We start from the raw sequence: 11104 nt of genomic DNA, 5'->3' as shown, positions 1-11104 counted from the left end.
TACTCAGCCATAAGAAGAGATGAAATACTGCCATTTGCAACGACATGGATGGACCTTGAGAAAATCATGCTAAGTGAAATAAGCCAGACAGAAAAGGTTGAAAATCACATGATATCACTTACATGTGGGATATAAACCTAAAAACAACAAATGAGCAGGACAAACAAACCGAGACTCACGGACATGGACAATAGACTAGTGTTTAACAGAAGGAAGGGGGAGGGGGCAAAATAAAAAAATAAAATGTTTAAAAAAAAAAAAACTTTGCCGTGAAGTAGACTCCAGGGCCAGAAGTCTTCAATGGGGAATTCTACTAAAATTTAAGGAAATTATAATACCAATTCTATATAAACTCTTTTATTAAACAGATGAAGAATGAGCCCTTCCCAACTCATTTTATGAGATCAGCATTACTCTAGTACCAAAATCAGAACATATGTGTCTTAGTTCATTTGGGCTACTGTAAGAAAACACCATAGACTGGGTAAGTTATAAATAATAAATTTATTTCTCACTATTCTGAAGACTGGTAAGTCGAAGATCTAGGCTGTGGCAAATTCAGTGTCTGGTAAAGCCCCACTGTGTGGTTCATAGGTGAAGGGGCTAGGGAATTCTGTGAGGTCTCTTTAGTAAGCAAAGTAATTTCATTCATGAGGGTTCTACTCTCATGATCTAGGCATCTCCCACAGGCCCCGTCTCCTATTACCATCCCATTGAGCTTTAGGTTTCAACATATGAATACTGCAGAGACAGAAATATTCCATCTATAGCAAGATGTTAAGAGGAAACAAAACTACAAATCAATACCACTCATGAATATACAGATAAAAATTTCTAACAAAATAATGACATAGCATATCCATCAATATATTAGAAGTATAATTCATCATAACCAAGTGGGGTTTCTCCTAGGAATAGAAGATTGATTCAATATTTGAAAATAATTGTAATTCACCCTCTTAAGAGGTTAAAAGAAAATCCTCAATAAAAAGAAAAAATTGATAAATTCTACATTCATATTTTTAAAAAAAAAACTATATGCAAATGAGAATAGAAGGAAACTTCCTTAATCTGATAAAGGGCATCTATGAAAAACCTAGATCTAGCATCATGTTAAAAAATCGAATGTTTTCCCTTTTGTATCAGGAACAAAGCAAGGATGTCCACTCTTATCACTACCATTTAGCAGAGTGTTAGAGGTCATAACTATTGCAGTAATGGAAGCAAAAGAAATAAAAGACATACAGATTGAAGAGGAAAAAATATAACTGCTTTTATTTATAAACAACATGATTATGTATGATGAAAATCCAAAAAATCTACAAACAACAATAAAAGAAACTAAAATAATTAGTGAGTTTACAAAGCCAGGTTGTAGGATATAAGATCAGTATACAAAAATCATTGTATTTCTATACGCTAGCAATAGTTGGAGAACAATTGGAAATTGAAATGAAAACACATAAAACTGTAAGATACTTAAGAGTAAGTCAAGTAAAATATATGCAAGATCTGAATACTGAAAGTGGGAAAATAGTAAATGAAAAAAATTTTAAACCTAAAAAAGTAGAGAGATATTCATGGTCAAAAGATTCAAAATTGTTGGGCTATCAATTCTCCCCAAACTGATTTATAGATTCGACATAATTTCAATCATTTTTGAGATTTAACATGCAAATTCTAGCATTTGAAAATTTATGTAGACATCTAAGGACCTGGAATATCAAAGTTAAATTTGAAAAAGAATAGTTGGAGAACTCACACTACTTGATTTCATCTTATAAAGCTGTAGTAATCAAGACTGTGTAACATTTGCATAATGAGAGGCATATAAATCAATGGTATGGAATAGAAAGTCAGAATTAGACCTACATAGATATGGTCAATTGATTTTTCCACAAAGATGTCAGGATAATACAATGGTTTGGATAATATTTTCAACAAATGATCCTGGAATAACTGGATATACACACACAAAGGGGAAAAAACTTCAATCCTTATCTCACACCATATATAAATATTTACTTGGAATGTATCAAGTAAATTTATTGAGTAAATGTAAATTAAAACTATGAAACTTGTAGGAGAAAAGCTTTATTTCCCTGATTTAGGCGAAAATTACTTGGATCACACAAAGCATGAGGCAGAAAAGAAAAAAAAATTGATAAATTGTACTTCATTAAATTAAAAACTTCTCTTCAAAAGACATGGTTCAATGAAAAGACAAGCCACAGACTGAGAGACAATAGTTACAAAATGCATAAAGGACTTGCATCCAGAGTATACAAAGGACTCTCAAAACTCAGTAAGAAGAAAATACACAGACACACACACACACACACACACACACACACACACACACACACACTAAAAATGGGAAAAATATTTGAACAAACACAATTTAACTTTTCCTTGAGCATGTTATCCTTTAAGGTGTTTTAGCTTTATAAAGGAGCCTTCTGTCACGTTTGCCCTAAGCATTATTTTTTATCCTCTCTTTGAGTTTCTTTAAAACTTTAGGTTAACAGGTATTATGGTTTGAACTGTGTCCCATCCCGAAAAGATGTTGCAGGCTTAATCCTCAGTACCTGAGAATGCCATCTTATTTGGAAATAGAGTCTTAGCAGATGAGCAAGTTAAGATGAGGTCATTAGGATGGGCCTATTAAAAGGAGAAATGGAAGTCTACTTGACTCTTCCAGAGTAACTTTCTGAAAATAGAGTTTGGTTTCTCTCAGGTACTTATTACTTTTCAAGTCTAATTTATTATTTCTTTTGTGCCTTCATTATGCCTCATATCCTATTGTACTCTGTATATGGTATTTTTTTTTCACTAAATTGCTAGTTCCTATAGGGCTAAGGTATCTTACTAACCTTTGTATATTCAGCATATAGAAAAATACCTCACACATAATAGATATTTAATAAATGTGGTTATTAAACTGAATGTACTTGTGCCTGTTCCAAGGTGAGATTCATAGTAAGTACCAGAGTTAGAAATAAAATTTATTTGGCTCTAAAGCCATTCATTCATTATCCTACACTGACTACTTATTATGGATCCCATCATGTAATGATTGTGAAACTTCTAGGTATTTTTTATTCCCACTTGAATCAGAGTTATCATAGTCACTTATTCCAAAATAATGAAAGATACTTTTCAAAATACCTGCTTATATACGCATTTTATAATATATTTTATGTCCATGCAGTCACTTTCCATTGTTTACTTGATTTATTTGTTAAATATAGACAACCTCAGAGAGTACATGCTGGAAAACAGTCAAATATTTTAGGTGGTTTTCCTTTTTCTTCTCAGTAAAGAAGTTTTCCAATGTAGGATATTTAAATCCATATCATAAGCCTTCTAAGATTTTCCCTAATAAGGCTGCTGTTTTGGGTGCAGTCTGTACCACATACTACCATATACTTGCTTATACCTTGCTTGCATCCCAGTTGTTATATGTATACCATATGTAAACTTTATTTACCCCAGTAGTTTTCTTTTAATCAAGTTTATTGGGGTAACATTGGTTAATACGATTATATAATTTTCAGGTATACATTATAATTTGACATCTGTATATTCTATTGTGTGTTTACCACCCAAAGTCCAGTTTCTTTGAGCTACCATATGTTTGATCCCCTTTACCCACTTCACCCTCCCCCTACCCCCTATATTTGACCCTCTTTACCCTGTCCACCTCCCCGCTCCTCCCCCAACTCCTGTCCTCCGATAACCACTAGTCTATAGTCCATGTCCGTGAGTCTCGGTTTGTTTGTCCTGTTCATTTGTTGCTTTTAGGTTTATATTCCACATGTAAGTATATCATGTGATTTTCAACCTTTTCTGTCTGGCTTATTTCACTTAGCATGATTATCTCAAGGTCCATCCATGTTGTTGCAAATAGCAGTATTTCATCTCTTCTTATGGCTGAGTAGTATTCCATTGTATATATGTACCACAGCTTCTTTAGCCAATCATCTATCATAGGACACTTCGGTTGCTTCCATGTCCTGGCCACTGTGAATAATGCTGCTATGAACATCGGTATGCAAATATCTTTTCGAATGTGAATTTTCAAATCTTTAATACCCCAATCGTTTTTAAGTTCCTTAAGGTCAAGAATGGATTTTGTTGCTTTGTATTCCTCATAATAATAGATGCCATTTATTAAAGGCTTACTGAGTACCAGGAAATTTATATACATTTCATTTATTATTTACAATAACATGCAAATTAGATATTATTACCCCCATTTACAGATGTGGAACACCTTGGATATAATTTGTCCCAAGGTCATAAACGTATTAAGTGACTATAATGATGGGTCCTTAATATAGTATTGTTGAGTTGATTGATTTGTAGTAATTTCCCTCAAGAAAGTGCTTTCCATCTACCCATAATGAAGTAAAAAAAAAAAAAAGGCATGGGTTTGTATTTTTATGGTATCAATTACTAGCCTGTGACCATGAGCAAGTTACTCAACATCATTAAATCTGAGTTTCCCAATTTGTAAAATGGGAGAATAAAGCCTATTCCATGAGAGGGATGTATATATTAAATTAGGTAATACAGATAGAAAATAATAAATATTGATTTATTAACTCAATTTTATTTTCTCTTTTTTTACTGAACTGTTAGCTAAATTAATATATTACAAATATGAAGTACCAAAAGAGAAGACATTTATTAAAGTATCTCTTATTTTCTTTCTATTCATACAATTTAATAGCCTACTAGATGATGACAAAATTCAATATAGTTCAGCACTTTTTAAATGCTAACATATTTATAAGTACATAAAAATATCTTCAGAGAATCCTCTCAGATCAATTACTATCATACTTTCTGAACAGAGACCGACTTAATTTTTAGGATGTTCATATGCCTTTCCTAAATACTTAAGATTTTATTTCCTACAGTATTGGACAAGGAGTCAGTAGTCTTTTAATCTAATAGAAAGGGATTTAAATATTTTTTTCTTACCACTTCATTTCTCCAAATTAATAGAAGATTTTTGTGTGAGACAATTTTTATCTTGGTTGATTTAATATTATTGTTGTTCTGTAACTTGAATTTTATATCTGAATTTTATGTTTTGATCTGATTTCTCTTCAGTTTGTTCTATTGATGAATAAAGAGAAACCTCCTAATGGCCATATATTTAAACTCAAAACAATGATATAAATATTACTTTACTATAGAAATGTTAAGTTAATCTTATATTGATCCTAAATATAATTTATTTATTTATAGGAGATAAATGTGCTACTAAAAATTTTCAGATCTTCATCCTGGTCATTCGAGACAGAACATTTTCCTTAGAAAGCCCTGATCTTTAAAGTTCTTTTATGTTGGTAAGCCACAGACTTTATTTGCTGATCCTTGGATATATTGCATGATCTTTCAATAGGATCTGATGAACTAAAAGTTACGTTCAGGTGCTTTTTGGGGGGAAATTTAGAAAATTAGAATATTAATAAGTTGATGTGTATTTTATAGATATTAATCATATCTTGAAGAACTGCATTTTAAATCTTTAAGACATAAAAAAACCTTTTAAAAGAAATTGAAAGCAATCATCTTCAGCCAATGTTACTGTGTACAGTTCTTTTATATTGCTATATTAATATTTTCCCCACGACATCTGTGATGTCTCTCTGGATGCAAAATATATATATTCCTTCTTTTAACTGTCTTTGTATAGTTATTTGCTTTTCCAGTAGGTACATGCTTAGGCAATTTATACTAGCTCAGAGCCATTTTGATTACTCTTAAGCAAATTAGCCAGCATTTGGTCATTTCTGTGTTCTCTCCCGTGTGACCCTACTCGGGCTTCACATTAAATAGCCCTTCAGCCTAGTCCAGATGTCCAACTGTATCCACTCACCCTTTCAGAATGGTGCTGAACTTCCTATTTTTGGACAGAAAGTGTGTCTATTATACTTAAGTAAAACATAGATATGTAATTTTAAAATATGACCATAAATAGTAAGTGGTTATTTTCTAGCTATGTGTTCTAAAAGCATTATCCAAGTGACATGGTAGAAAACTTCACTGGAAACTGTAAAATTATCTATACCAAGAAAATTAATTTGTTTGTATTTCCCAAGATGGTGTAATGAAAAACATTTTTGATCTTATTTTCTCTACTTTAGAATTCTTAGACAAATAGCTTTTACTAATCCTGTTTGTCCTTGCTTTTGGATTATTTAGCAAATTGCTCATCATGTAATTAATGTTAAATTAACCTACAGGCTTGGCTATCTAAAATATTTAAAATATCCATTCTTTCTCTTGTCACTATTATAATTTTATTTCTAATATTTCAAATTTGATTACATCAATTGTGAATGTAAAGTAGCTTTCATATATTTTTGCCTCATGACAAAAATTTGAAACAAAACCTAGGAGAAACTAGGCTCTGCATCAGTGTTTTTGGTTCTAAGATTTAAATTTATTATCTTTCCTTGGATCATTAATGAAAATGCTCTCACCTATATCTAAAAAATTATCAGCTTATATTTCTGTAGCAGATCGTAATTTAAGATCTTAAAAATAATAATGTGAAGTGAACTGGTAGTATTTGTTCAAAATGTCTATTTGTTCAGTACTGAACTTTAGTAAGAGATATCTAAACATACACATGTATACATAAAAATACTCACATAGGACAGGACCACAAAGTATTATTTTGATTACTGTCTAATGCCAACTATCTGCTTGTAGATAAACATATAAAAGTTTAGTCCATGTACCAAGTGCAAAATTTAACTATAAAGTAATTTAGCTATAAAGTAATTTAGCTATAAAATAAATACTACAATTAAAATATATAATTTATCAGTAGAAGTAATTTATTTAAAAAAATAACATTGCTTTGGATTTGACATCATAGTTCTACCCATATTTTCTATAAATATCAACATTTTAACATTTTACTAGTTAAAACAATTAGCTTTATCTTAACATGGCAAATTAAAATATATTAAATTTTTTCCAAAGATAAGAGATTAAATTTACGATTTTCTAGAACTTGATTGTATGCTGAAAATCTTAGCATATGTCAAAATATTAAATATATTTTATGATTCCAACTCATTTATATTCAAAACATAAGTACACACTTGCAACAACCTAACGTCTACATTCTTTTAACTTTATCTTAAGTGAAATACAGACTGAATACTTTTTCACTCCCAGGCCTATGATAAATTTAAATTAATAGGAATAATTACTTTATAGCATCACACAATGTGATCTTTAAAGTTGAAATGTTTGTGAATAGAATAATAGATGGCTGAGGAAGCAGGAATAAAGGAGAATTGGAAATCTCTTTCTACATGCTATTTTTGTTCATCTCCTAAAATGTGGAGGCAAAAAAATACAAAAAGTAAAAAAAAAAATGATAGAGACAGCTAAAAATATAGGGGATAGTGCAGTGAAGTGTTTGTGTTTTTTTTAAAGACTGTGTTTTAATTATATTTTACTTAACATTGAAAAAGGGACTCTGGAATGATCAATTATCTTTACATCTCATGATTATTATATAATATTTCTTTCACAGCTGAAAACCATACCACAATATACACTATTGCTCATTTGAATAAGAGATAGGGAATATTATACTATTAATCGTCATCAAATGCTGTTTAACAAACTGATCCCATTTATTCTTCTAATCTATGAAATTTTAAAATTTTCATCTTGAAGCATCGCCACACTATAATAACTGATTTGCAAATGAATTGTTCTAGGCCTTCACATGTTAACATTCATTCATATCTGTTCTAAACTTTGACAAAAGAAAAAAAATGCATGTTCCTTTTTATATGGCCTGTATACGTTTGCTCTGAAGTTCTTGCATTAGTAGAGTGGACATCAGAATGCTGCTGCATCATTGAGGACAGTCACTTCTTAGTAAAAATATCTGAAGAGAAAACTGGAACAAGAACTATTTGGGCCCAAGGGACTTTTACAATAGTTTCAAAATGTAAGAGGAGGAGATATTGTTACATTAGCTGTATACAGAATAGCCAAATTATAGAATAGTTATGCCTAAAGACCAGTAAGTTATGTTTTACTTTAGAAAATCATGTTTCCGAAGTATAAATTTTAAACTCAAGGCAGACTTCTTTAACCAGCAAGTTGTGCAAACTGTACACTTAGAAGAAACAGGGGAGTGGACTGTATTTTAATATGGTTGTGATAATTTGGTTGCATTTCTAAATTAAAACTTTAACATTAAAAGATGTCAGTTTTATGTGAACTTTCACTATTCACATAACTAATCTGAAAAACTAAGGGATATAACTAAAAGAAAATTAGTCAGCATGATACTGCTTTATATGGTCAAGATTTTTTTCTAAGTAACTACTGTACTAATGAAATATAAAGAGCAAAAACTTTTGTCTCTAAACATTTCAAGGAAGGTTTTTGAGCATTTTACCTTTCAATTCCAGAAACTCTCCCATTATTTTAGTGTTAAAAGATAATTAATATCACTGCAATTATACCAATCGCATGCATTTGAGGTCCTGCTAAATTATTTCTTCTTTCATGATATTAGTTATATGTAGGATTTCTTTTTAGTGCTCAAAAGAAATGACGGAAATTTTGAATAAAGGTTGCTGGGATTTTTTTTTTTTTTTTACTTCCTCCCCAAAAGAGCTGGTGTTTTTGGCTAACTGGTTATTTTTGGTGGGAGTGTGGTGAGAGAAGAGACAAAGGTTGCATATAGAATTATTGAATAGGCCTACCCTAAAATTCTTCCTTGGCCAATGAGGATGGAGTCTGGGAGAGAGAGGTGAGGTGAAACAGCTGAAGTGTAATAATATCTGTGTATTATTTTAAAAAGTATAAACTCCCCTCCCGGCCCCTGATCCCCCCTCGTATGTGCTGGTACCTCTGGATGGTTCAGAAGCCATTTTAGAACTCAGGAAGCAAAATATGAGTTCCACTTGTGCTTTTGCAGGTGCTGTGGTGGCGAGGATAACCTTTGCTCGCTTGCCGGGTGTATTACCATGCTGTTATTTAATGTCTTTGAGGATTAAATACAGCACAGAAAATTCCAAACCCACATCCTAACACCTGAAGCTCGCGCAATGTTTCTATAGCAGATGGCAAAACATTTCACTGGAATCTTAATTTACCAAGTTAATACCCAGATGTGGGAAGTTTTTATTCTTTTGGGCATCGCTAAAGATCCATATTCGATTTTCGGATCTATTCTGAGTTGAAAAAACAAGACCCCTTCTAGATGTGTTGCATGCCCCAGCCCCACCCAAAGTCCTGGTGGGCCTGCAGTTCTCCGTGTTACACGCTGAGGGTCTTTTTCAAATGAATGTACATTTTCAGTCCTGAACGTTTAGTAATTTTTAGGGGCAAAAGCAACATCATAGGGCATCTTCCTGAATAGAGTAAGGGCTGAAAGCCTGAAAGGCATTTGCCTCCTCGCATTTGACACGAGGCTCGGAGCCCGGCTGTCCTCAGCTGTCACGGGGGGGAGGTGAAAGGAGTGCTGGCCTTGGAATTGGGCATGGAGTTGCTCCAGCCGCCGCGCCGCGTCCCGCCGCCAGCTCACCTCTGCAGAGAGCTAGGCACTCACCGGCCCTCTTGCCCCTGCTCCCACGTCTCCCTCCGGCCCGGGTCCTCAGGCACAGGTCGCCGGAACCATCCAGTAGGATGGCCGCTGCCTCCTTGGGGACCGCTGCTTGAGGGCCAGGGCTGGGGGGACCCTGGTCGCCTCGGTAGCCCGCAGCTCCCGGGGCGCTGCAGCGGCCGGGAGGCACCGGGGCCCGCTCCCCATCCCCGCCCCCAGCTCCCGCCTACTGCCCGCCGCGCCGTGCGCCCGCTTTCCCCAGCCGGCTGGCGCAGCAGCGCACACACTCACTCCGAGGGCGCCTCCAAGGTTACCCGCAGGGTGGGGGCTGGGGCAGGCTCCGGCCACTAGCCTCTTCGGCTGCTTTCCTATCGCCGCGGCCCTTCCGCAGCTTCAGGGCAACCGGGATCCAAACCCCAAAGCCGAAGAGGCTCCAAAGTCCGGGAAGGGAGGTCGAGTTGGGAGGCAGACAGGCGTCAGGGCGGGGGGCGGCCTTAGTTAGCTGTGGGTGCCCAGAGAGCAGGGTCAGGCGAGGTCGCGCGGCAAGAGGGAGCTGTGGCTCGAGCGGGAGCTCTGGGCCGCGCAGGCTGGGCCGGGGGCAGCGCGCAGGGGCTGCAGGCAGCACCGAGGTGCCCAAAGCGCCCCGAGCCCGCTGGGGGGCAGAGACAAGCGGGCGGCCAAACCTGCCGAGGAAACTAACTAAATAAAAGGAGACTGTTATTTAAGGCGCGGAAATTTGAAATATTTGGACAGGAAGAGAAAAGAAAAGAAACCTTAGCGAGGGAGGGAAAAGGAAAAAAAAAAAAAACGCGAGCTAACGGTTTTGAAACTCCCCCACCCCCACCCCGGGCTTTTCTGCGCGCCCTGAGGGAGCTCTGGGCTCCAGCTTCCTCACTGGGGAGTCGGGAGCTGCAGTTGGAGTCTGGAGAGTTTCGAAGGGACAAAAAGGATGTCTTCGCAGCCCCGCCAGAGAAGGGTTGGGTTAGCTATGAGCACAGCTTTACCCTGAGTTTCAGGCTGGAAGATTGTCTCCTGCCTCACTAGGTCCTTTCGTGGATCTGTGTCCACCCCCCCACCCCACACACACACCGGACCTGCGGTGTAAAATCAAAACAGTCTCGAGAGACCAAGAGAGGGACTCCCCTCTCCGCAACCCCCCTCCTGTAGCCATTTGATGAAGGTCACTTAGGGTAGTCAGGAAGGCTACAACCCTTTCTCGTTCCAGCGCTGTGGTATTACAGCGCTTCTGGGCTATTACTTCTACCCCCGGCAAAAGCCGAAAGCACCTTTTTGGGAACTGAGATTTCGAAACCAGCCCTGGGCCACGGATTCCACAACGTTCGTCTGATAACACGATAAGAGAAATTTATAATATTACCAATTGATTGCTTGCCCGGGACAGAATTCTTTTTATTTATTAATCACCCAGCGTGGAGTGTGTGTGTGTGTGTGTGTGTGTGTGTGTGTGTGTGTGTGTGTTTGTGTGTGTGCGCGCACGCG

General features: G+C 36.2%; 1 protein-coding gene across 2 annotated transcripts in view; it reads right to left on the bottom strand.

Annotated features, from left to right (window-relative positions):
- The window catches only part of CUNH1orf185 (chromosome unknown C1orf185 homolog), a 128288-nt gene extending 117218 nt beyond the window's left edge, over nucleotides 1–11070 (bottom strand). For both annotated transcript variants that reach the window (XR_002782161.1, XM_023535054.1), the window contains exon 1: nucleotides 9896–11070. The gene's annotated coding sequence lies outside the window, so the exon portion shown is untranslated. The remainder of the gene's footprint in view (nucleotides 1–9895) is intronic.
- Between the last annotated feature and the right edge of the window lie 34 nt (nucleotides 11071–11104).

Source organism: Pteropus vampyrus, unplaced genomic scaffold (assembly GCF_000151845.1).
Source record: "Pteropus vampyrus isolate Shadow unplaced genomic scaffold, Pvam_2.0 Scaffold135, whole genome shotgun sequence".
NCBI classification, from domain to species: Eukaryota; Metazoa; Chordata; class Mammalia; order Chiroptera; family Pteropodidae; genus Pteropus; species Pteropus vampyrus.
Note: the sequence above shows the minus strand (reverse complement) of the source record. Positions and strands in the feature narration are given on the sequence as shown.